Genomic DNA, 24,293 nt, shown 5'->3' on the forward strand with positions numbered 1-24,293 from the left:
CAGAATGGGTTTTAAAGCTCAAGGTTCCTCATGCTCAGACAGAGCTGGGCAAGGCCGAGATCTGTCCTCTAGCAGAGACTAAAATGGTGAAAATGTATCATCCGATCACCTAAAACGACACAGCACAGGCCATTACAATACTGTACACGATGTACAGTACAATATTATTTACAGTCATTTGAAATGTTCAAGCGGAACAAACAGTACTGGCTATTATGGTGTGTGTGTGTGTGTGTGTGTGTGTGTGTGTGTGTGTGTGTGTGTGCAAGCTATCCAGCGTGGGATTTTCTGGCAATTAGGACAGGAAACAGAGGAGCTGTTGATTTGACATCCCTGTGGAATTAAGTTATGCACTGGCACGCACGAGCACGCACGAGCACACACACACACACACACACACACACACACACACACACACACACACACACACACACACACACACACACACACACACACACACACACACACACACACACACACAACCCCCAACTTCCTCTTAACCCATTTTTCTGAGTAAACAAAGCAGTCTAGTTCTGTTCTATATCAGTGTCTCTGACTTTCATTCTGAAATTCCTTTTTCCCCCCATTATCTGCATGTCTCACTTTTCATGTCTTTCAAAACTGTTCCCCATTTCTCCCTCTCTCTCCCTCTCTTCCTCCCTCTCTTCCTCTCTCCCTCTCTCTCTCCCTCTCTTCCTCCCTCTCTTCCTCTCTCTCTCCCTCTCTCCCTCCCTCTCTTCCTCCCTCTCTCTCTCCCTCTCTCCCTCTCTCTCCCTCTCTTCCTCCCTCTCTCTCCCTCTCTCCCTCTCTTCCTCCCTCTCTCTCCCTCTCTTCCTCTCTTCCTCTCTCCCTCTCTCTCTCCCTCTCTTCCTCCCTCTCTCCCTCCCTCTCTCTCCCTCTCTTCCTCCCTCTCTCTCCCTCTCTCTCCGTCTCGATTTTCTGGGCAAATCCTCAACCGCATGAATGAACCCTAGTGTACCAATTGTGTGCATGTCATAATAGGCGACCATTAGACCAAAAATGGGCGAAATTGGGCCAAAATGTGAGGCCTGCAGATCGGCTAACCCTTCATTTGGTGTAGATAGATCTACTCTTTCTGTCTTTCCCTTTCTCTCTCTCTTTCTTCATCACATACACTTCTCCCCATGTCTTGCAGCAGAACAGGCGACTTCTGCTTTGTGTCACCAGAAGGATCACACACACACACACACACACACACACACACACACACACACACACACACACACATACATAATGAGTTTAGTTAGCGAGCCACCCACCAGGCCAACGACATGCCGTGTAAAATCCTTCTGTAAACTCAACTAGCGGTCAACGGTCACCGGCTGCCTTTACACAACTCTGTGAGAACACAGTCCCCCCTTATCATTAACTATCAACTCTGTGAGAACACAGTCCCCCCTTATCATTACATACTGTCAATCTGTTCAATGAAACCTGCCTTTACACAACTCTGTGAGAACACAGTCCCCCCTTATCATTACATACGTACTGTCAATCTGTTCAATGAAAAACTCTGTGAGAACACAGTCCCCCCTTATCATTACAGACTGTCTATCTCAATCTGTTCAATGAAAAAAACCCACCCTTCATGAAGTTGATGGTTCTTAGTAAAAGATACATTTAAAAAAAAGGAACGGGCACCACACATTATTAGGAGGGAAGTATCACTCACCAGAAAAAAGGACGGGTGTTAGTTAGTAGTACGTTTTAGATATTTACAATGGAGTTTGGACGTTACAATTAGGGATGCACCGATCCGGCTTTTTGGCATTCGATACCGATTCCGATACATGGGGGTCCAGTATCTGCCGATCCAGAGTACCGATCCGATACCCTATGTCTAATGTATAATGTAATGTATTTAATACATTATTATATATATTATATTATATATAAAAATATAATATATTATTAACACGTGGATTAATAATATTGGTCAACCACGGCGATTTCTGAGGGTTTAACATTCTAAGTACAAATAAAAGCTGTGCAGTATTATGCACTTTCATAGTTTTTATTGATTTAATACGCAGATTACGTCTTTGGCCACTAGGGGGTTTTATTATTATTATGCCTATAATTATTATTTTTGGTTTATAATCCATAGTTACTATGCATAATAATATTATGCCTATAATTATTATAATAATTATTATTTTAGGTTTATAATCCATAGTTACTATGTATATTATTATTATTATTATTATACATAGTAACTATGGATTATAAACCAGCTAGGCCTACACATAAAAGGAAAGTTGTAAAGCACAACCACAATTTAATTTATTTCTGACGATAGTCAACCACATCATTTTGGTTTCTATTCCTTTTATAACTCTAGTTAATGTTCTATTCAGATATTATTCAATGCATCATTGCCAGCATTAGCCCCATATGTTCCCTCTCCCTACGCACATTCTGTAGCTACTGTGGGCCAGCATACTCAAACTACTATTATTATTTTAATATTCGGAATCCCCGCACGCACGCACGCACGCACGCACGCACGCACGCACACACACACACACACACACACACACACACACACACACACACACACACACACACACACACACACACACACACACACACACACACACACACACACACACACACACACACACACACACACACACACACACACACACACACACACACACACACACACACACACACACACACACACACACACACCAACGATCCCTTTGCTGCAACGTTAGCTTGCTAGCCTAGCAATGTTGTGTAGGTAGGCTACTGTTGATAGCTTTAGCAGCTATCGCTAACATGAGGAACAGCAACAACAAGTAGGATGTAATTGAATGGAGGCTTTGGCAACTGTCCTCTTTGGCTCTCCGTGTTCATCGGATTCTTTATCTTACATAAAGAAATACGAGCGACCTGCTAAAAAAGTTAAGAACACAGCGGGGGGACACCCGGGACAGAAGTGACAGAACGAGACAGAGTGACTGAGCGCAGCCCGAGCCCCTCCTCTCCCTCGAGGATCAGGAGGGAGAGGGCTGAGGGAGCGAGGGGGCTGTTTGACTGTGTGTGCGCACTGGGAAGGAGCATGTCTCAAGTTCCAACGGGAGAACGGAGCGGCATCTGACTGGATCGGATAATGGATCGGCCCATTGCCACCGATTCCCGATCTAGAATTTTAGCCTGGATCGGCGCCGATCTCCGATACGAGTATCGGATCGGCGCATCACTAGTTACAATGGGTTTGTATAGGAAGGGTTAGGAAGGAATGAATATCAAGTATGTAAATGCATCGAGCAACTTAAAAAACTGTCTGGGGTGTTCACATAAGCCTGAGTAGACGATAAAATGAGTTAGTGAAATATCCCTTCAACCACAACGTTCGTCTATAATACGACATGCAGGCATCTGCAAATATGCACCGGCTGCATTTTGCAGATGTCGTGAAGAAAAAAGTCAAACGACCCGACCGACATATTATCGACCCAACCGACGACATATCGGTCAGGCTCCAATTTTAGTTCAGTTTTAACCCATTCTGACGGGGCACCCATTTTGGTGTCAGCATCATGTTATGCTTTAGCTATTGAAAAATAGCAGATCTACAAGCTCATATCGCGCCACCGAGTGGCGCGATACGAGCTTGTAGGTCTGCTATTTTTGAAAAAAATCGAAGAACGACTGACATTTTTTAGAATCTGATCTCAGGTCAGAATGGGTTAATCAGACCAGTGTGTTGTCCAGTGGAAACCTCGTTATGAATCTGATCTCAGGTCAGAATGGGTTAATCAGACCAGTGTGTTGTCCAGTGGAAACCTCGTTATGAATCTGATCTCAGGTCAGAATGGGTTCATCAGACCAGTGTGTTGTCCAGTGGAAACCTCGTTATGAATCTGATCTCAGGTCAGAATGGGTTAAACGGAACTAAAGCGCACAGTATAAAACGCGGCGGCCCATGAATGAACAACATTGATTTTGATATAATAGTGTATATTTCCGCCGTAATGGCTTTGGCATTTCATAAGTCAGCGGTGCTAAGAGCTAACGGTGACGAGGAGGCGGCGGACTGGGTGCTGCAGAGTCAGCTGTTTTCACACGGAGAGACGTGTGGAAGCGGGAGAGATCCTGAACAGGCCATACTGTGGAGCCTTGGGTTTGAAATATGAGGCAGAGAGAGAGACCTGAGGCCAATTATCCCATTCTATTCTGACCTGAGATCAGATTCATACGAGGTTTCCACTGCGGACACACACTGGTCTGATCATAACCCATTCTGACCTGAGATCAGATTCTAAAAAAAAAATGTCAGTCGTTCTTCGATTTTTCAAAAATAGCAGACCTACAAGCTCGTATCGCGCCACTCGGTGGCGCGATATGAGCTTGTAGATCTGCTATTTTTCAATAGGTAAAGCACGACATGATGCTATAACACCAAAATGGGTGCCCGTTCAGAATGGGTTAAACAAATGTCTTTTTCAGTTTCCTGAAAAAGGAAAAGAAAAGTAAAAATGGTAAACGGTGCAATTATATAGCGTTTTCATCCAAAGCGCTTTACATAAGATTGTGAATTACATTCTATTTTTGCAAAAAATCGAAGAACGACTGACATAGAAACATAGCTTTTTTCAGAAAACTGTCAGGATGTAGAAGACATTTTTTTAGAATCTGATCTCAGGTCAGAATCAGTTAGGGCTTCAGAGTCTTGCTCAAGGACACTTTGGCACAAACTCTTCTCAAACCGTTTCATGTCAACCCATTCTGACCTGAGATCAGATTCTAAAAATGTCTGTTTGAAAATGACAGTTTTCTGAAAAACGCTATGTTTCTATGTCAGTCGTTCTTCGATTTTTCAAAAATAGCAGACCTACAAGCTCGTAGCGCGCCACTCGGTGGCGCGATATGAGCTTGTAGATCTGCTATTTTTTCAATAGCTAAAGCATAACATGATGCTAACACCAAAATAAAATAAAACCAAATCAACAAATAAATTATGCATTAACAGAGAACAAAATATGCAGAGTTTAAAGAGATTAGGTAAGTGTGCAGTGCAATGCAGCTAAAAGCCAGGGAAATGAGTCTCAATAAGTAGGGATTTAAAAGCACGGGGTACAATGGCTATACTCCACTCAACTGCAACGGTGTTGAACAGGTATTGACCACATGTATTGACCACATGTATTCCCAACTTGACCCGTGAGGGTCCATTTGGTTACATGTGTACCGTACGCTTCCTGAGAGGTGCAAACGGATTAATTACCACTTTTCTGTTTTGTTTACCGTGTGTGAGATCGTAACAAGTCTCTTCCAGGGACGCAGCGTTAAAGGTATATTCAGTGATTTCACTCAAAAAACCTTAGGTTTCGTTTTTGCCTTGGGACCCAAACTTTCGTCCAATCAGGATAGAGAGTCAAAAACGAAACCTAAGGTTTTTTGACCCCCAGGGGTTAACTGGGGACAGGGAGGAACTCCTTATATGGTCAGCACACTCTATAGTAGGGAGGATTATCACAACAAAACAAAAAAATAAGTGATATTTGAATTAAGTGAAATCACTGAATATACCTTTAATAGGGTCAAAAAAGGAAATGGTTCGCGCATGCGCGCACACACACAGACACAGACACAGACACAGACACACACACAGACACACACACACACACACACACACACACACACACACACACACACACACACACACACACACACACACAGACAGGGGGGAGGAAATGTGTGCGGCAGTGTGTGCAGTGATCCGGTAGGCAGGAAGCGCTGACCGCAGCGCAGCGCGTTAGCATTAGCATGCGCCGATGAAGGCCCGCTCAGACGGAACCAAAAGATCTCATGAATCAACGTTTTCTGTTTGTTTTTGTGTACGGTACATCTTAATTTTCTTTTGCTGTTGTTACGCGATTCAGTTTGTAAAAACAGACTAGAGCAAATGAGAGGAGAACCTTTTCAAAGGAGGGAGGTGGGGGAGTGGGGGGGTAACTAAGACAGAGGGTAACTAAGACAGAGGGTAACTAAGACAGAGGGTAACTAAGACAGAGGGTAACTAAGACAGAGGGTAACTAAGACAGAGAAAACAAGAGTCGGTCATGAAATGAAAGCAACACATCTCACATCTTCAGGACTGTTTCTGTATTCATAATATATTGTTCATCCATCACAAACACAACTTTTTCACATAATTATCTCTCTCTCTCTCTCTCTCTCTGTCATACAGTATACTGTTAAATAGATTGTATGTGTATATTAATCCACATAGGTATACTCAAAGATCTGCTAATCATATTCAATGTGGATATAATACACAGACTATACACAAATGTCTATTCTTATATTAATAATATCTGATAGTCATACTAGACATTCATTCATATACTGTATTGATAAACTGCACATGCACATACTGTATATTGTAGCTTATAATATGCAATCATAGCAAAGCTGATAGTTGACTAGACTCTTACCTGATACTGTACATATGACATTGTTCTCTTTGCCTTCTACTTTTGTGACTATCCTGTTCTTTGTTGCATGCTTTCCCTGATTCCTCTCATTTGCAGTGCACCGATTTGCTCTGTTAACCCATTCTGAACGGGCACCCATTTTGGTGTCGGCATCATGTTATGCTTTAGCTATTGAAAAATAGCAGATCTACAAGCTCATATCGCGCCACCGAGTGGCGCGATACGAGCTTGTAGGTCTGCTATTTTTGAAAAATCGAAAAAAACGACTGACATTTTTTAGAATCTGATCTCAGGCCAGAATGGGTTAATCAGACCAGTGTGTGTCCGGTGGGAAACCTCGTTATGAATCTGATCTCAGGTCAGAATGGGTTAAAAGCCTAAATCGTAATAGTACCTCCAATCTGTTTCACTCTCTCACTGCCGGTGCTGCTATGACACCTGAATTTCCATAATCCGGGCCCCGTCAAGGCCATCCAATGATATGTTTATCTCATCTCTACTGTAAATCAACGACATCTTGCAGCGATGTACAGTACAAGCATACCCACGTTTTATGGAAGCTTGCAGAAATATCACTTCTGTGAGTATGTACAGTATCGTGTTGGTTTGTTGACTAGAATTCATGCTTTCTCTGATTACTATAATTTGCACCGATCTGCTCTGGAAAAGTGCATCTGCTAAATTACGCCTAAATCGTACCTCAAATCCGTTGCTATGTATGACAGCTGAATTTCCCTGCAGGGCATCAATATGTTTAATATGTCATCCACATGTCGCTGCAAAACGACATACTTAGAAATCATGCCAGAGTTTTCTGGAAGCTGGAGATAATATCACCTTGAACCAAGACGTGAGTGAGACGTTTTCTTTTTTCTGACAGCAGTGAGGAAATAAATATATAAGAGAAACATCTCATCGCACAACGGACAGGGAGGAGGGAGGAGGGGGGGGGAGGGGGGGGGGAACCCTATGAATCACGTTTTCACACAGACTCCAGGATTTAATGACCGGCTTGGTTCTGCTGCCTTGCTCCACAAACCAGCGGCCTCCTTAACCCATTTAGGCCTGACGTAGAAATAATTAAAAGAAAGAATATATGTTCAAAGATTTGTGCCGCATTTTCACGATTTTTCAAAAATAGCAGACCTACAAGCTCATAGCGCGCCACTCGGTGGCGCGCTATGAGCTTGTAGATCTGCTATTTTTCAATAGTTAAACCACCAAAAGGGGTTCCCGTACAGAATGGGTTAAACAAGCACCATTACCCATTTAGTCACGCAGCCGTGAAAGAAAAGAATTACGTGTTTAGGTAAATCATCCGAATCATTTGTCCAATTGCGACTTGATTATACTCGCTCTAGCGGGAGCCGCTTGCAAAGCTGACCGATGCCTCTCTCACAGACAAAAAAACAAGTTATTTCGTTGCCGTGTCAGATGAACACTTGTAATGCCCAAAACGGTTACTTTTCAGGAAATGAACAAACAAAACAAAACAAACAAAACAATTACCAAATTGTGGCGCTGCCTAGCGGCCTAGCGGTCTGGGTACCCAGGCTGGTAATCCATCCTATATGACCTTTGCTGTGTGTCACTCTGAATGTCTGTCCTCCAATTTCTTGTCGACTTAATGTAAACTATCAAATAAAAACACAAATAATTAAAGGTATATTCAGTGATTTCACTCAAAAAACCTTAGGTTTCGTTTTTGGCTGTGGGACCCAGCCTTTCGTCCAATCAGGATAGAGAGTCAAAAACGAAACCTAAGGTTTTTTGACCCCCAGGGGTTAACTGGGGACAGGGAGGAACTCCTTATATGGCCAGCACACTCTATAGTAGGGAGGATTATCACAACAAAACAAAGTGATATTTGAATTAAGTGAAATCACTGAATATACCTTTAAATGTGGAGATGAGAGGTGTTTATACGGACAGCAACGAAACATGGAGATATAAGGTTTCTGCCCGAAAGAAACGTAATGTATCCCCAGTTCCTTTGACACGGTCCTCAGGGTGCAGAGATCTGAACAGAACCAGGGGGAAAAAAGGCCCGGCCGCGCCTCAGCGACAGAGCTGACTCAGCGCCACTAAAGCCCAGACTAATTGAGCCTGAGGGAAACATGGGAACCAATTACACACCCATGCTCTGGTGTAGGTGTGGGTGTGGGCTATACCGGTGGTGGTGCAGCATCTCTCGGTGTCTGGAAATTACGTTTTCGGCTTCACCCAGCTGATGCTTGCCCAAGTGGTCAGACTTGATCGCAGGAAGTCTTGCCAAGTGTCTTAGTTGCCACAGGAACAAACCGACACATTGCTGGAGCCGGGAATGGAACCCGAGACCTTCAGGTTCCCCAGGCGGCCTCTCTCTCTCTCTACCCATTCAGCTATGCCCCCCAAAAACAAAACAAAAGCCCCATATTGTTCCAAACAGCATATTATTCACTAAACATGTTCATTGATTGCAGCTTTTATACCACTAGTTAGTGTTAACCCATTCTGACCGGGCACCCATTTTGGTGTCGGCATCATGTTATGCTTTAGCTATTGAAAAATAGCAGATCTACAAGCTCATATCGCGCCACCGAGTGGCGCGATACGAGCTTGTAGGTCTGCTATTTTTTTTAAATCGAAGAGCGACTGACATTTCTAGAATCTGATCTCAGGTCAGAATGGGTTAACTATAAACGTAGGACACGGCACGCCCTTTATCTACAAATCTACACCACTCCCTCCCTCCCTCTCTCTCAGCAGCAGAGCCATAGACAAATAATAAAAAATAATTACACGCCCAAGTCACGAGATAACGAGTACAACGAGGCAAAAATCTGAATCTCGTTCTCTCTCTCGCTCTCTCTCTCCCTCCCTCCCTCCCTCCCTCGTAGAAAATGAAATGACAAGCCTGGCTAAGGACGTAATGAAAAAGCTATTATCAGTGTGGGTTTCATCAGCCCTGCATTCAGACTAGGGATGCACCGATCCGATACTCGTATCGGAGATCGGTGCCGATCCAGGCTAAAATTCTAGATCGGGTATCGGATCGGTGGCCGATCCATTATCCGATCCGATCCGATAATTATGTGTAATTACAGTATGAAAACAACTCTACCTCCTCTGTGACACAGCAGTGTAGTATTGACAGTATAACATGTGGAATGCAGCCAGGCTAGCCTGCTCACACATTAACCTGGTCTAATTGTTGCACAGTTATTTAATAAATAATTCAGTGCATTTATATCTGTGTTTGTTACATTTTGTTTTACAAAGTTGGGAAAGTAATGTTTAAGTCAAGCCTTGATGTTGCCTTACACAAAATAATGATTCCAGACTCCACACAGTGAGGCATACAGCTTAATAGGTTATTACGTTTCTTTGTGGGGGGTATCGGATCGGTACTCTGTATCGGCAGAGACTGGACCCCCATGTATCGAAATCGGTATCGAATGCCAAAAAGCCGGATCGGTGCATCCCTAATTCAGACCGTCTTCAATAGCGAGTCGCCATCTTCAGCTGAAACAAGTGTGCCGCCAAACACCGTGCCATTCAGAAAAGACACAGCATCAGCACATATTAACCCATTCTGACCTGAGATCAGATTCATACGAGGTTTCCGCCGGACACACACTGGTCTGATGAACCCATTCTGACCTGAGATCAGATTCTAAAAAATGTCAGTCGTTCTTCGATTTTTCAAAAAATAGCAGACCTACAAGCTCGTATCGCGCCACTCGGTGGCGCGATATGAGCTTGTAGATCTGCTATTTTTAAATAGCTAAAGCATAACATGATGCCGACACCAAAATGGGTGCCCGTTCAGAATGGGTTAAGTCTCGTCCACACTCCCGTTGTACAAGGCTGCATGGCGCTCCGAGAATTTTGCAGACCTACAAGCCCACAATGCGGCCCCGAATGTGACATGCTGTGGGCTTGTAGGTCTGCTATACTTTCGGAGCACGCAACAGACACCTGCCTTACGACAACGTGTAAATCAGACTTTTTAAGACACCGCGTACGCACAGCGCTCTCGCGTGCACACGTGACGTGGACACAGGCCGTCTCAGAGGGCTGAGATAATCAACCTGTCATTGTATAATTCGGAGAGATTCAAGGCTTTTATTAAATATGACTGTGCGAGCGAGCGTGTGCATATCTCCATATCGTCCTGGAACTCGTCCTGTCCGTCCAGTCGTCCTCCGTGCTCATTTCTGCATTCATCCAGGTGTCTGTTTCTCAACGTACAGTACCGTATAGCTCTCCGCAGATATCTGCCTACTGTACCAGACCGTACTGTATTTAATTAGCCCGCCCATACGTACATCCATCTATAGATTTTCTATACTTATCCATCCATCAACCTGACAATACATTAACCCATTCTAACCGGGCACCCATTTTGGTGTTGGCATCATGTCATGCTTCATAGCTATTGAAAAATAGCAGATCTACAAGCTCATATCGCGCCACCGAGTGGCGCGCTACAAGCTTGTAGGTCTGCTATTTTTTGAAAAATCGAAGAACGACTGACATTTTTATAGAATCTGATCTCAGGTCAGAATGGGTTAATCAGACCAGTGTGTGTCCGTCCAGTGGAAACCTTGTATGAATCTGATCTCAGGTCAGAATGGGTTAATCTATGCATCAATTCACAGTATCCCTCCATCCTTACCTTCATTGTCACAGAATTTCAACAGGCACTGTGCAGTATATCCTCATACTGTATTCTATACAATACAGGATAATATAGACTAATGTATGCATGTCATTCAGAATATAGTATATATATATATAATAATTCAAAATATTCAAACGAGTCTGGCCTTGACACACCAATGGAACCATCAGCAGGTATTCTCAAGGAATTGATATTCTTCCCGAGGCCTCATTAGCTACCCCACGCACACGCACACGCACGCGCACACACACACACACGCACACGCACACGCACACGCACACGCACACGCACACGCACACGCACACGCACACGCACACGCACACGCACACGCACACGCACACACACACACACACACACACGCACACGCACGCACACACACGCACACGCACACACACACAGAGGGATAGGACAAGGACAGACTGGAGGTTACGGTTGTGTGCAATAAACAGCATACGCTGTTGATTCTGATAGATAGTGCAGTTATTATGATATGACTTGAACTATATGGAAATCTTTGAAACTGATAACGTTTCAGATACATTGCAATAAAAACAATACGCCCCTCTCCCCCTAAACAGTAACAGGGTTTCATACTGTACGGTGTTTCAGGTTTCATAACGGGTATTTACTGGAAAGAGAAGCCATGGGAGTCCATCCCCCTTTCACTAGCCCCCAAGGAGCACCTATAGAGTCCATCCCCCTTTCACTAGCCCCCCAAGGAGCACCTATAGAGTCCATCCCCCTTTCACTAGCCCCCCAAGGAGCACCTATAGAGTCCATCCTCCTTTCACTAGCCCCCAAGGAGCACCTATAGAGTCCATCCTCCTTTCACTAGCCCCCCAAGGAGCACCTATAGAGTCCATCCTCCTTTCACTAGCCCCCCAAGGAGCACCTATAGAGTCCATCCCCCTTTCACTAGCCCCCCAAGGAGCACCTATAGAGTCCATCCTCCTTTCACTAGCCCCCAAGGAGCACCTATAGAGTCCATCCTCCTTTCACTAGCCCCCCAAGGAGCACCTATAGAGTCCATCCTCCTTTCACTAGCCCCCAAGGAGCACCTATAGAGTCCATCCCCCTTTCACTAGCCCCCCAAGGAGCACCTATAGAGTCCATCCTCCTTTCACTAGCCCCCAAGGAGCACCTATAGAGTCCATCCTCCTTTCACTAGCCCCCCAAGGAGCACCTATAGAGTCCATCCTCCTTTCACTAGCCCCCCAAGGAGCACCTATAGAGTCCATCCTCCTTTCACTAGCCCCCCAAGGAGCACCTATAGAGTCCATCCTCCTTTCACTAGCCCCCCAAGGAGCACCTATAGAGTCCATCCCCCTTTCACTAGCCCCCCAAGGAGCACCTATAGAGTCCATCCCCCTTTCACTAGCCCCCCAAGGAGCACCTATAGAGTCCATCCTCCTTTCACTAGCCCCCAAGGAGCACCTATAGAGTCCATCCTCCTTTCACTAGCCCCCCAAGGAGCACCTATAGAGTCCATCCTCCTTTCACTAGCCCCCCAAGGAGCACCTATAGAGTCCATCCTCCTTTCACTAGCCCCCAAGGAGCACCTATAGAGTCCATCCTCCTTTCACTAGCCCCCCAAGGAGCACCTATAGAGTCCATCCTCCTTTCACTAGCCCCCCAAGGAGCACCTATAGAGTCCATCCTCCTTTCACTAGCCCCCCAAGGAGCACCTATAGAGTCCATCCTCCTTTCACTAGCCCCCCAAGGAGCACCTATAGAGTCCATCCTCCTTTCACTAGCCCCCCAAGGAGCACCTATAGAGTCCATCCTCCTTTCACTAGCCCCCCAAGGAGCACCTATAGAGTCCATCCTCCTTTCACTAGCCCCCAAGGAGCACCTATAGAGTCCATCCTCCTTTCACTAGCCCCCAAGGAGCACCTATAGAGTCCATCCCCCTTTCACTAGCCCCCCAAGGAGCACCTATAGAGTCCATCCTCCTTTCACTAGCCCCCCAAGGAGCACCTATAGAGTACTATCAGCTACCATCGGCTTAGCATCAGCTCCATCGGCAAACTACCTGATTTGGACAGTGCCCGTAGGCCCCCCCGTTCAAAAACACTTAGGAGCCGCCTCCTCCAATTAATACAAAGTTGACTTTCATCTTTACTGACTTCAAAGTACCTTCCCCCAGACATTTCATTAGAATTGGAATTGATTTCTCTTTAGAGGTTGAAAGAAACATTCGCCATCTCCAAACAATAAGTAAAGGTAACTACTTTCTTTAAGGACAAAGAAACAGACTTTTAGAGGGCTTATATCGAGTCTTTCAGCCAAATGTGTGCATGCATGGGCGTGAGTGCATGTGTATGTGCGTGCATGCCTTCCAAGTGTGCAATTGGAGTTACTTGAGCTCGCATTCACAGCTGCAGCTCCCCTCTGAGATGCACTCACACACACACACACACACACACACGCACGCACGCACGCACGCACGCACGCACGCACGCACACACGCACGCACGCACGCACACACACACACACACACACTCTCTCACTCTCTTCCTCTGCAGTTCAAACCAATGCTTTCCTGTACTCACACATTTCCCAGAGGAAAAAATGTGAACAGAGCATGTCTATGTTTTTGAGCTTGTCGGTGTGTGTGTGTGTGTGTGTGTATCTGTGCATGTGCGTGCGCGTGTGTGCGACTCATTGTGAATTCGAACAATCTCTCTCCCATAAAAACATTATGGGTCACAGGGGCATCCAACAGGAAAAGTTCGAGCCGTTGAAACTCACCAAAATGAGTTACAGACTATAAAAGGTCTGTCTGAATTCTAGACCACTATAATCAGACAAACGCAGGGCAATTCATCATGTGTGAATAATGCAGATTTAAACGCTATTCTGTGCACGTTACGTTACGTAGAGCAGAAGGACTTTGTCCAGGAATGTCAATGAGACTCATTTCATTCTCCCCTTGCACAAGGAAGAAAGGAATGAAGGAAGGAAGGAAGGAAGGAAGGACGGACATGAGGAAGATAAAGAGGTGAAGGAATGACAGACTATGTCATATCATCGTGTGGCAGTTAGCCCATTCTGACCTGAGATCAGATTCTAAAAATGTCAGTCGCTCTTCGATTTTTCAAAAATAGCAGACCTACAAGCTCGTAGCGCGCCACTCGGTGGCGCGCTATGAGCTTGTAGATCTGCTATTTTTCAATAAGCTAAAGCATAACATGATGCTAACACTAAAATGGGTTCCTGTTCAGAATGGGTTAAGTAGAGTGGCCGTTTGGGAGCCCGGTTCGACCCACGTGTCCTCCTGGCTTCATGTCAAAAAGACACTGAAACCAGAACCGCTCCTGAGAAGGTTGGTGCCTTGCATGGCTGCTATTGGCATCAGCACACGCGCACACACACACACACACACACACGCACGTCACACGCACACACGTAATGTCCACATTATTGCAACATAGTGACTGTCAAGTTTGGGTGCACCCACTGGTAAATGGTAAAATGGTAAATTGTGCATTTATATAGCGCCTTTATCCAAGGCGCAATTTACAGAGATTGTGCATTACATTCACCCATTCACACACACATTCATTCATACACCGATGGCAGCGGAAACCATGCAAGGCACCAACTAGCACATCGGGAGCAATTAGGGGTTCAGTGTCTTGCTCAAGGACACTTCGACAGTAACTCTGGGGGAGCCCGGGTTCGAACTGGCAACCTTACGGTTACCATCCAGGCACTCTACCCCTGAGCCACCGCCGCCCGGCCCGCCCCGCCACTGAAATTCAGTCCACACACACACAAACACACGCACGTCATACACACTCACACAAACAGATGGTATGCCTAGTTTGCTTTGACACTCTTGCAAATGACTGCTGGTCCCCCCCCCCCCCCCCACATGTAGTTAATGAGTATCACCCCTAAATACACCCTGCAAGCCGTGTGTGTGTGTGTGTGTGTGTGTGTGTGTGTGTGTGTGTGTGTGTGTGTGTGTGTGTGTGTGTGTGTCTGTGTGTGTGTGTCTGTGTGTCATTATAAACTTTAATTTGCAGCTTCATCCTATTGGCTTTACTGTGATAGATAAGGAGGAGAATTACGACAGACAGACAGACAGACAGACAGACAGACAGACAGACAGACAGACAGACAGACAGACAGACAGACAGACAGACTAACCTCATGTACATACTACCTACCGGATATGTAAATATCTGTTGATTTATCTTTTTTATAGTTATTCTCCCCATCCGGTACTAAGTGGCCTACAGTAATACCATTACACAAACTGCACACATCATGTGTTGTTGTTGACAAATGAATGAACTGTCTAGCAAACAGCGCCTTTGTTCAGTTTGTGCACATATACAGAGGATACATAACATGAGATAACATATACATATACATGTTCAGTTTGTGCACATATACAGAGGATACATAACATGAGATAACATATACATATACATGCACGGTCATAAAAAACGAACACTTTGCGTGTTGATACTTGATAGCGCCTCGAAGTCCACACCCACAACACCAGAGGGAGTGCAACAAACCATGTACAACCCAGATTCGGCACAAACAAGGGACTAAATTCTTTTCGCTCCTATGCCACCAAAATGTGGAACGCCCTACCAACAGTCATTAAGACATGTGAATCCCTTGACTCCTTCAAAACCGCTCTCTAAGGGCACCTACGGATGGCTGCAATTTGAAACTGGCCTCTGTAAAATCTGAATCCCCCCCCCCCGCCCCATTTCCCCTCACTGTATGTTTCTTTTCCCTTTTTGCTTCCTATATGATGAATTCCTGTTCTGTTCTTTAGCTACATAGAAGTGTCTGTTTGTATGTCTCTAAATGTTTTGATGAATTGAACAATGTGGACCCTGTTGTAAACAAGTGTAATGCTTAATTGGGTCGTCCACTCACATTTAACAGTCTTTGTATTGAGTTTGTGCTTGAAATGTACTGTAAATTCTACAAACTGTTAATACATATTTCAATCAATCGATCAAAAGTGTGCGTCTGTGCATGCATGTGTGCGTGGCTGCGTGTGTGTGCGTGGCTGCGTGTGTGTCTGTGCATGCATGTGTGCGTGGCTGCGTGCGCTGGTTTGACTACCCACACAGGGACTAAAACACCCCACAAGGACAGTAAAACCAAAACCAAAAGAACTTGACCTCATGATGAAGACCATTTTCACGGCTAAGAAACATTCAGCTGCAAAAGGCTGGTAAATTGCTAAAAAGAGATTTGAGGTTGAGGTCAAGGCTTAGGATCAGACATGTGTAGAGGTTTAGGGGGTTAAGGTTTGAAATGGCAACAAAAAATTGATTTTTAACGACGAAACGTCTTTGACGTCTCCACGGAGAGATAGATAAAAACGTGTGTGTGTGTGTGTGTGTGTGTGTGTGTGTGTGTGTGTGTGTGTGTGTGTGTGTGTGTGTGTGTGTGTGTGTGTGTGTGTGTGTGTTAGAGAGAGGGAGACACTCGGGACGGTTGCGTCAGTAGCAGCTGTGTTGCGGCCACGCCTCGGGGACACAATGGTTTATCACATAACAGCCTGGTGGGGACACGACTTCACTGACCCACACACACATCTGCTTATTAAAAAAAACAGCGCAGCAACAGCACAGCGCAGCCACACACACACAGGCACACACACACACACACACACACGCGCAATCAAATATAGCCCATGCGCTCACACAGGACCAATTAAGTTCGGTTCCCATTTCCTCTCTTGTCCTCAACATGTTGTTGCTGTGGGTCGCCCACACAGTGAACGCCTCAGTATCCATCTGTAACTCCTGACAGTGTACAAAATACAAATGGAACCAAATGGACCCCTCATGCGGGTCCATTTGGTTCCATTCGTACACCGTCAAGAGTAAAATGAACACCCAGGAGTTGTACAAAGTGTATATGGTCACGGTGTTACTGTACGTTTATCCATCAGGGGATCATGTGACATGAAGTCATGATGACATCATAACAGGTTTATCAAAAACATATGCTGTAGCTCTCAACATGTATTTGACCCCCCCCCCCAATCTGAAAATACGTTGTTCCAGGGACCCCCCCCCCCCAGAAGGGACCCCCCCAGGGACCCCCCCCCCCCAGAAGGGACCCCCCCCCCCAGAAGCAAAGATTTGCTCTGAACGAATATATATATATTCAAAGATTTGCGGCACATTTTCACGATTCCTCAAAAATAGCAGATATGAGCTTGTAGATCTGCTATTTTTTCAATAGCTAAAGTATAACAAAATGCTTAAAACACCAAAAGGGTTAAATGGGTTAACTATGACTGAAGCCCATCACACACCGTCTGCGAACGCCGAGCGTCAAAACAGCCGCCTCCGTTATTTAGGCTTCACTTCCGCTTAATATTTGACTGGTGATCAGAGCTTCCGTGCTCCAGACTGTATGACAGGATTTAGCAGGCATTTTGAGCCCTAGAGAGTCAGGGGTTGGGAACTTGGGATTAGGCATTTTGAGGTCTAAATGTTAGAGGGGTTGGATAGGTCTGTTGTTGAGTTGTACGCTGGTGTCGCGCACCAGAAAATAGCAGATCTGCAAGCATACGATGCGCTGCACATTATCTGCTGCTTTCAATGAATCCCCATCCTAAAATGTTGATGTCCTCACACCAGTGTAATAATACAAAGAGCACACACACACACACACACACACACACACACACACACACACACACACACACACACACACACACACACACACACACACACACACACACACACACACACACACACACACACACACACAGAGGGAGTTTTACAGGGCCAAAACAGCTAATGGGTCTGCATTGGATTTGTGTTGACACAGCACCTCCAGTTTAATGAACTGGATTTTACGAGAGAACCTTTTATATACGAGCGATAGAACGCACAGGCCAGATAGTCCCGATTTATAGAAGAAAATCCCCCCCCCTCCCCCCCTCTCCATTACATTTTTAACATGAGGAGAGAGAGATAGAGAGATGGATTATATAAATGTGTGCAGCAATCTTACCTTTTTACAGTGGAGGTGTTGTGTTGAGCTGGATTATACCTCCCTCCTCCTCACCTGAACAAAAAACACACAGAGAAATGCAACTATGAATCGTTGGGTGGAAACATTCTCATATAAAACTAGAAAAAGTGCCCTTCTGGGCGCAGGTCTCCACCAGGATAGGAATGTAGGACATTGCAGCTTGCCTTCATCTGGTGGTTGGATAAAAGGGCAACAAAAGTAAACTAGGGAGTTGGCATACAAAGTTATCCACAGATCCGTGCAGTTAGAGGTAAAAACACTTTTCGGCCAGTTATAGCGCCACCTTGAGGCTGAGTTGAAATTGTTCATGTGGCATTTCGTCCTCGGCCTAGTGGGAATGTGGGTGCACAATTTCACGGAAATCACACGATGTGTTCATGATTTGCAGCATTTTGTTTGAAACTGAGCACTCCTGTGAACTTTGGAAGCCAATCTTAACCAATCAGGATGGAGTGTGAGAAATCTGAAAGACCCGTTTTGTTGAATGGCTCTAGAGAGACTGTGTACCAATTTGCGTGATGTTTGGACAAAATCTGTAGGTGTACTGTGCGAAAACTTGTTTTGCACAAAGCGGCCTCCTGGTGGCGCTATAACAGGCCGTTCTGGAAAGTTTGGGGCAGAGGTTCATCGTTGGCATACAGGGAGTGTGTGTGCAAAATTTGGCATAGACCGGGTTAACGGTGGCCGAGATTAGCTGCTCACGGACACACACACGGACGGACACACACACACGGACGGACGGACACACAGAGTGCAAAACATACTCTCCCCCCATGCCTTCGGCCTGGTGGAGACAACAAAACTGTTACTTTCCAGGAAATGGTAAAATAAATTGCCCGTGTTACAAATGTAGTTCTTAGTCAAACTGTATATTAAGCTTCAATGGGTGAATATTTATAAAAACCCATGCACACAGACACACTTGACCACTTTCCATTTCCAAAATGTTCAATTATATATAGTGAAAATAGCTGATCAAGGTCTCAAAGGGCCATGTGATTCAACGCATTGTGAGCTTGTAATTCTCCTATATGCACTACCTTTACAGAAGCAGAGCACAGAGATGCAAAATGCAACCAAATGGACCCTAACTATAACAGGTCAATTTGGTTCCATATGTACACACTAAACCCAAGCGTTTAGGTTATAAACAGTTTTAAACACATATTTGTAACACTTTTTAAACGTGTCACAGTGTTTAGATTATAAACAGAAGAACATGTTTAATCCCTGTAACACTTTTTAAACACATAAACGTGTTTAGTTTTTACAATCAAAGTCAGTCATATTATAGGTATTTAGAATTTGAACACTAGGTGTTCTCGTGAGGTGTTCTGAACTCGTGTTCTACTGTATTTTATGACCATTAATAAACACTTGGCATTTTATTATTACACACATGGTGTTTAGGTTTAAACGTGTCACATGTTCCAGGGATTTACAGTATACGCTCTCAGAGTTAAATTATCATTGATTTTACAATATAAATTGGGGGGTCCCAGAGATAGAAATGCTATTAAATGGGGGTCCATGGAGTAATACATGTCAAACTGGGGGGTCCTTGAAATTAAACAGGTTGAGAATCACTTCCATAAAAATCTTCTCTTATGGGGGTCCCTAGGCATATATTTTCAAATGGGGGTCCGCGGACTAATAAGTGTCAATTTGGGGGTCCTTGACATGAAAAAGTTTGGGATCCACTGCAGTAAAAGGTTTTAAAAATCAAAGTACTTTCTAGTTCCTATAGCCACTGGGTCTTCCTAACCCTCTAACACCCACATTAATTTCTACTTGCAAAAAATAGATTTCAACCTTACTACTACTTTGTACTACTAGGACTAAGACTAAAAAATATGTTGGAAAAAAAAAGAAAGTTTGATGAAAAAATGTATAAGAATTATATAATAATTATATAATAATATAATAAATTAATAATTTACATTTGGGGGATATCTTTCACAATAATGAATAAAACATGTTCTAGACATTCTAATGATCACAAAAAAACATATAATACAATTATTTACCTACTTTTATTAGGGTAAAGGTCAAAAGTCTTAGGTTAAAAAATGTTCAGACATTTTTAATTTGTGTGAATTTCAGCCTCTGTGGGGGGTATTTATATGCAAATATCATGACCAATGGCATTGGAATGGCATTGCAATGAACATCACTGATGACGTTTAGGTGAAAAAAGAACAGAAACAAATAATGATAATTTAGTAATTAATTAAAATAAAATTGTTCCTAAAAAGCAACGCTGGGTCTTAGAGGGCTAAGGCTCTGTTTCTAAGGAACTGACTTTCACATCCGAGTACCGAACTGAACTGAACTGAACTGAACTGAACTGGACTTGTACTTGGTCACATGAATTTCTCGCTCCACGTTCCATTTATCCACTACTACCCTGTGTTGCATTGCTGCTGATGATGTGTCCCTTTTGTTTTTTTTTTGTTGTGCAGCCTGCAGTAGGGCTGTCAGAACGAATTTCATAATATGAAAGAAATTCGAATATTAAAAAATATATATATATTCGAAAGCTAAAATTGTAAAATTGCCATTCGAATGGAGCTTTTATCATTTATTAATTCTATTTAATATTTTTATTTTGTTTTATGTTATTTTATCCGCTCACTAAATGTATTGAGTAACGAATCTACCGCTGTGAAATCTCCCCGGCCGCTTCCACTGCATGTGAAGAGCGAATGTGGGCCGGGTTCCGGACCCCATGGCCTCGCGACCGTAATAGAGACGGCTTAGTGGCCCGGTGATAAATGAGCGGAGACTAGCCAGCTACACGAAGGTGACAAGGGCACCGATTGCAAAGGCTGAGCACGCGGTCAAAAACGTCGAAATGTCTCGAAAATATTTTCGGAGGCTCGATTTTCGTGCGTTCAAGGCCCCGTGGCCTCGCGGTACCGCCGCTGACAAGCCCGCGGTTCCGTGGGTCCTGAGCGGGCCGACGAGGGCTACTCCGCATGGTCAAGCCCGTCGCGCAGAACCCAGGCGGTACCCCCGAAAAGTTCAGAAATGTCCGGAGGAGCGGCGGCGCTTAGAGTGACCGCAATGACATGACATAATGTCCGTGGAAACACAAGCATTCGGTGGGTCTCGCGCTAGGCCTGTCGTTTTACGTTTCACGTTCACTGTAAAATGCATTTGCACTATAGACAGACAACAATCTTACCGTGCTGAGTGCACTGTGCTCAATAAAACAGTTTAAACGCTATTTTGTGCCGTGAAAACCATTATTGCTGTGTGCTGAAACTGAAAGTACTGCTTTGACGTTTGGAAGGGGGGGCCCTCTAGTGGACAGAACGTGCATCGTATTATATTCTGTGTATTATTATAGGCTAAATATGAGCTAAAATAAACAATGTAAATATTCGAATATTTTCGAAAATTACAAATAATGAAGCAATGAAATTCGAATTGGATTATAGATGTGAACTGACAGCCCTAGCCTGCAGTAATTATTGTTCAGAAAAATGCTCCTGAAAACTTTCCCCTCATTCACACGACAAGTTCTTGTCAAGAGGCCAACTCCCCATATCTCTGGTTTATTCGACACGGACCAGTCATTAAGAATCATTACTGAGAGACACAAACAAAGACAGACAGAGTCTCTCTCACTGAGAAGTGAAAAAGGCTATTTTGAGTTCCTACTCACGGTGATTGACTTAACCTGTAAACCGATGAAGTGCCACAATCACAGTGACTGACAGAAACATAAACCAATAGTCACAGAGGGTCATGTGTCCACAGCGGCCAGTGCAACACACTCCATCACACTTTATAATGTTTGTTTCAGCACTAAAATGCTTCCAAACGTTGTAAACATTTCAAGTTGGCTGCATGTGACTATTCAGGCAACCAATTTGATCCACTGTGAGCATTCATTGCCATTTTCCGTTTGTTTTGTTGTCAACTAGGAATTGACGGCCGAGCTGCCATCGCCTCTAAAATGCTGCAAGGCGTTTCATCGGTTTATCATGCAGCAGCCACACGCCAATTAAGACCTGATGTTTATTTGACCTTGGTTTAATTAACCAGAGAAGGCAATTAAAAAAACTAACTGTTTCATTCAGAACCTTTTAATTCACAGGTACAGCCCCGGGGGGGGGGGGGGGGGGGGGGGGGGGGGGGTGGGGGGGCTGTCATTCTCCAGCACCTGGGGCTTGCCCTGGCCTAGAGCAAAAGGGTTCAGCAAACTTTTCAGGTGGATTAGTTGTTTGCCCTGCAGGACACAAAGCCACGCACACAATGCGTCACATTATAATAGATTGCGGTATTGCTACTTTTACATGCGAGTACATTTTCCACTACTGCCATGGCGAAATAGGAGGGGGAAAAGAACTACAAAGTCAAGTGGAAGGCTACTCTCTCACAAGGCATTTCATGTTAAAGGAGAATTCCATACTAAAAGGCTTTCTTACCTTTCTTTGTAGTTGTTACGTCCCCACCAAAGAGGTCCAGGTGTTATTTTGTGCAAAAACTCCTTATTGGCTATTTTCCCTACCATAATGAATGAATTTCATTGCATTGAATGGGAATTGAATGGGGCTATGGGGTGTTATGCTAATTTGCTTATTTCCATCGAAAGAAGTAGTAAAGTGTGCCGCTTGGGATATTATTTACATTATGAAGAGAGGATATATACAAAATAATTATAATTTTGAGCGATGGAAATAAGCGAATTAGCACAACAACCCATAGCCCCATTCAATTCCCATTCAATCCAATGCAATTCATTTAGGGCTTATGGTAGGGGAAATAGCCAATAAGGAGCTTTTGCACAAATTAACACCTAGACCTCTTTGGTGGGGACGTAACAACTACAAAGAAAGGTATGAAAGCCTTCTAGTATGGAATTCTCCTTTAAAGAAAAGGCTCCAAAGAAAAGGCCACTCCATCATTCAAAGCGTAGCATATATACTGCATTCTTCTTCACCCTACACTTTCCAAACAATTCCGGGGAGCTATAGTGTTAATTGATGACTCTTGCTTGCCGAAATGCAAGCCCCCGGTTTGCTGGGAAAACATTGGAGACGCAGCGAGCGAGTGGCTGAGAAAACATTGTAGAAGCGCCCGGCTCGCTTTAAATGTTGCGTGACTGTCGGCCTGTTGGGTGAAGAGAAGCAGACGTTAAATTGCACTTCGCTTTGCTGATTGAACGGCTCTTTAACAGCAGTGTGCTCGCCAGTGGCGGAAAGTTAAGTACTGTACTGTACTGTACTGTACTTAAGTACAATTTTGAGGTATTTGTACTTCAATTTCCAATACTTTTACTTCTACTCCACTACATCTCAGAGGCAAATATTGTACTTTTACTCCACTACAGTTATTTGAAAACTTTAGTTGCTGGTCACTTTGTAGATTATTAATATAGAACACCGAAGTCTGACGTCAATATCACGGGTTCATGTACTTTTTATTTGCATTGTAATCCCTATAGGGGGATTTTAGATTGCCTCATATTATAAGAACTGCGTTTGAAAAATAAACAAAACATCCCGGCCGTTACAATAATATGTATATTGAAGAATCTGAGAGAAAACACTAATATTTTCTGCTGCTGAATTTCGCAAAAGAAACAGACTGCATCATATATGAGTGACTGAGTGTCGTAAACGATACAGAGACAACCTCCCGACAATATTGCAGAGACAGTTTGTTTATTTTTGGACCACAATTCTTATACGAGATGATTTTAAGATGACCCCGTGTTATTCTCCATAGAGAAAGTACTAGAGAAAGCACCCATTTTGGTGTCAGCATCATGTTATGCTTTAGCTATTGAAAAATAGCAGACCTACAAGCTCATAGCGCGCCACCGAGTGGCGCGATATGAGCTTGTAGGTCTGCTATTTTTGTAAAAATCGAAGAACGACTGACATTTTTAGAATCTGATCTCGGGTCAGAATGGGTTCATCAGACCAGTGTGTGTCCAGTGGAAACCTCGTATGAATCTGATCTCAGGTCAGAATGGGTTAATTATTGTCATTTCTATATTGCAGTATTGAGTACCACCACTCCAACACTGTTGATTGGTCGGGTCTTAACAGCAATCTGCTCGCTGATTGGTGCAGAGCTACAGTGGAGGGTTATTGTAGTCAGAATCACAG

General features: G+C 44.1%; 1 protein-coding gene across 1 annotated transcript in view; it reads right to left on the reverse strand.

Annotated features, from left to right (window-relative positions):
* The window catches only part of LOC310853693 (plexin-B2-like), a 280,087-nt gene that overhangs the window by 161,010 nt on the left and 94,784 nt on the right, over positions 1-24,293 (reverse strand). Inside the window, 1 exon segment of the mRNA XM_083758088.1 lies at positions 18,148-18,201. The gene's annotated coding sequence lies outside the window, so the exon portion shown is untranslated.

Source organism: Protomyctophum parallelum (genome assembly GCF_964188405.1).
Source record: "Protomyctophum parallelum genome assembly, chromosome: 22".
In the NCBI taxonomy this organism is placed as follows: domain Eukaryota; kingdom Metazoa; phylum Chordata; class Actinopteri; order Myctophiformes; family Myctophidae; genus Protomyctophum; species Protomyctophum parallelum.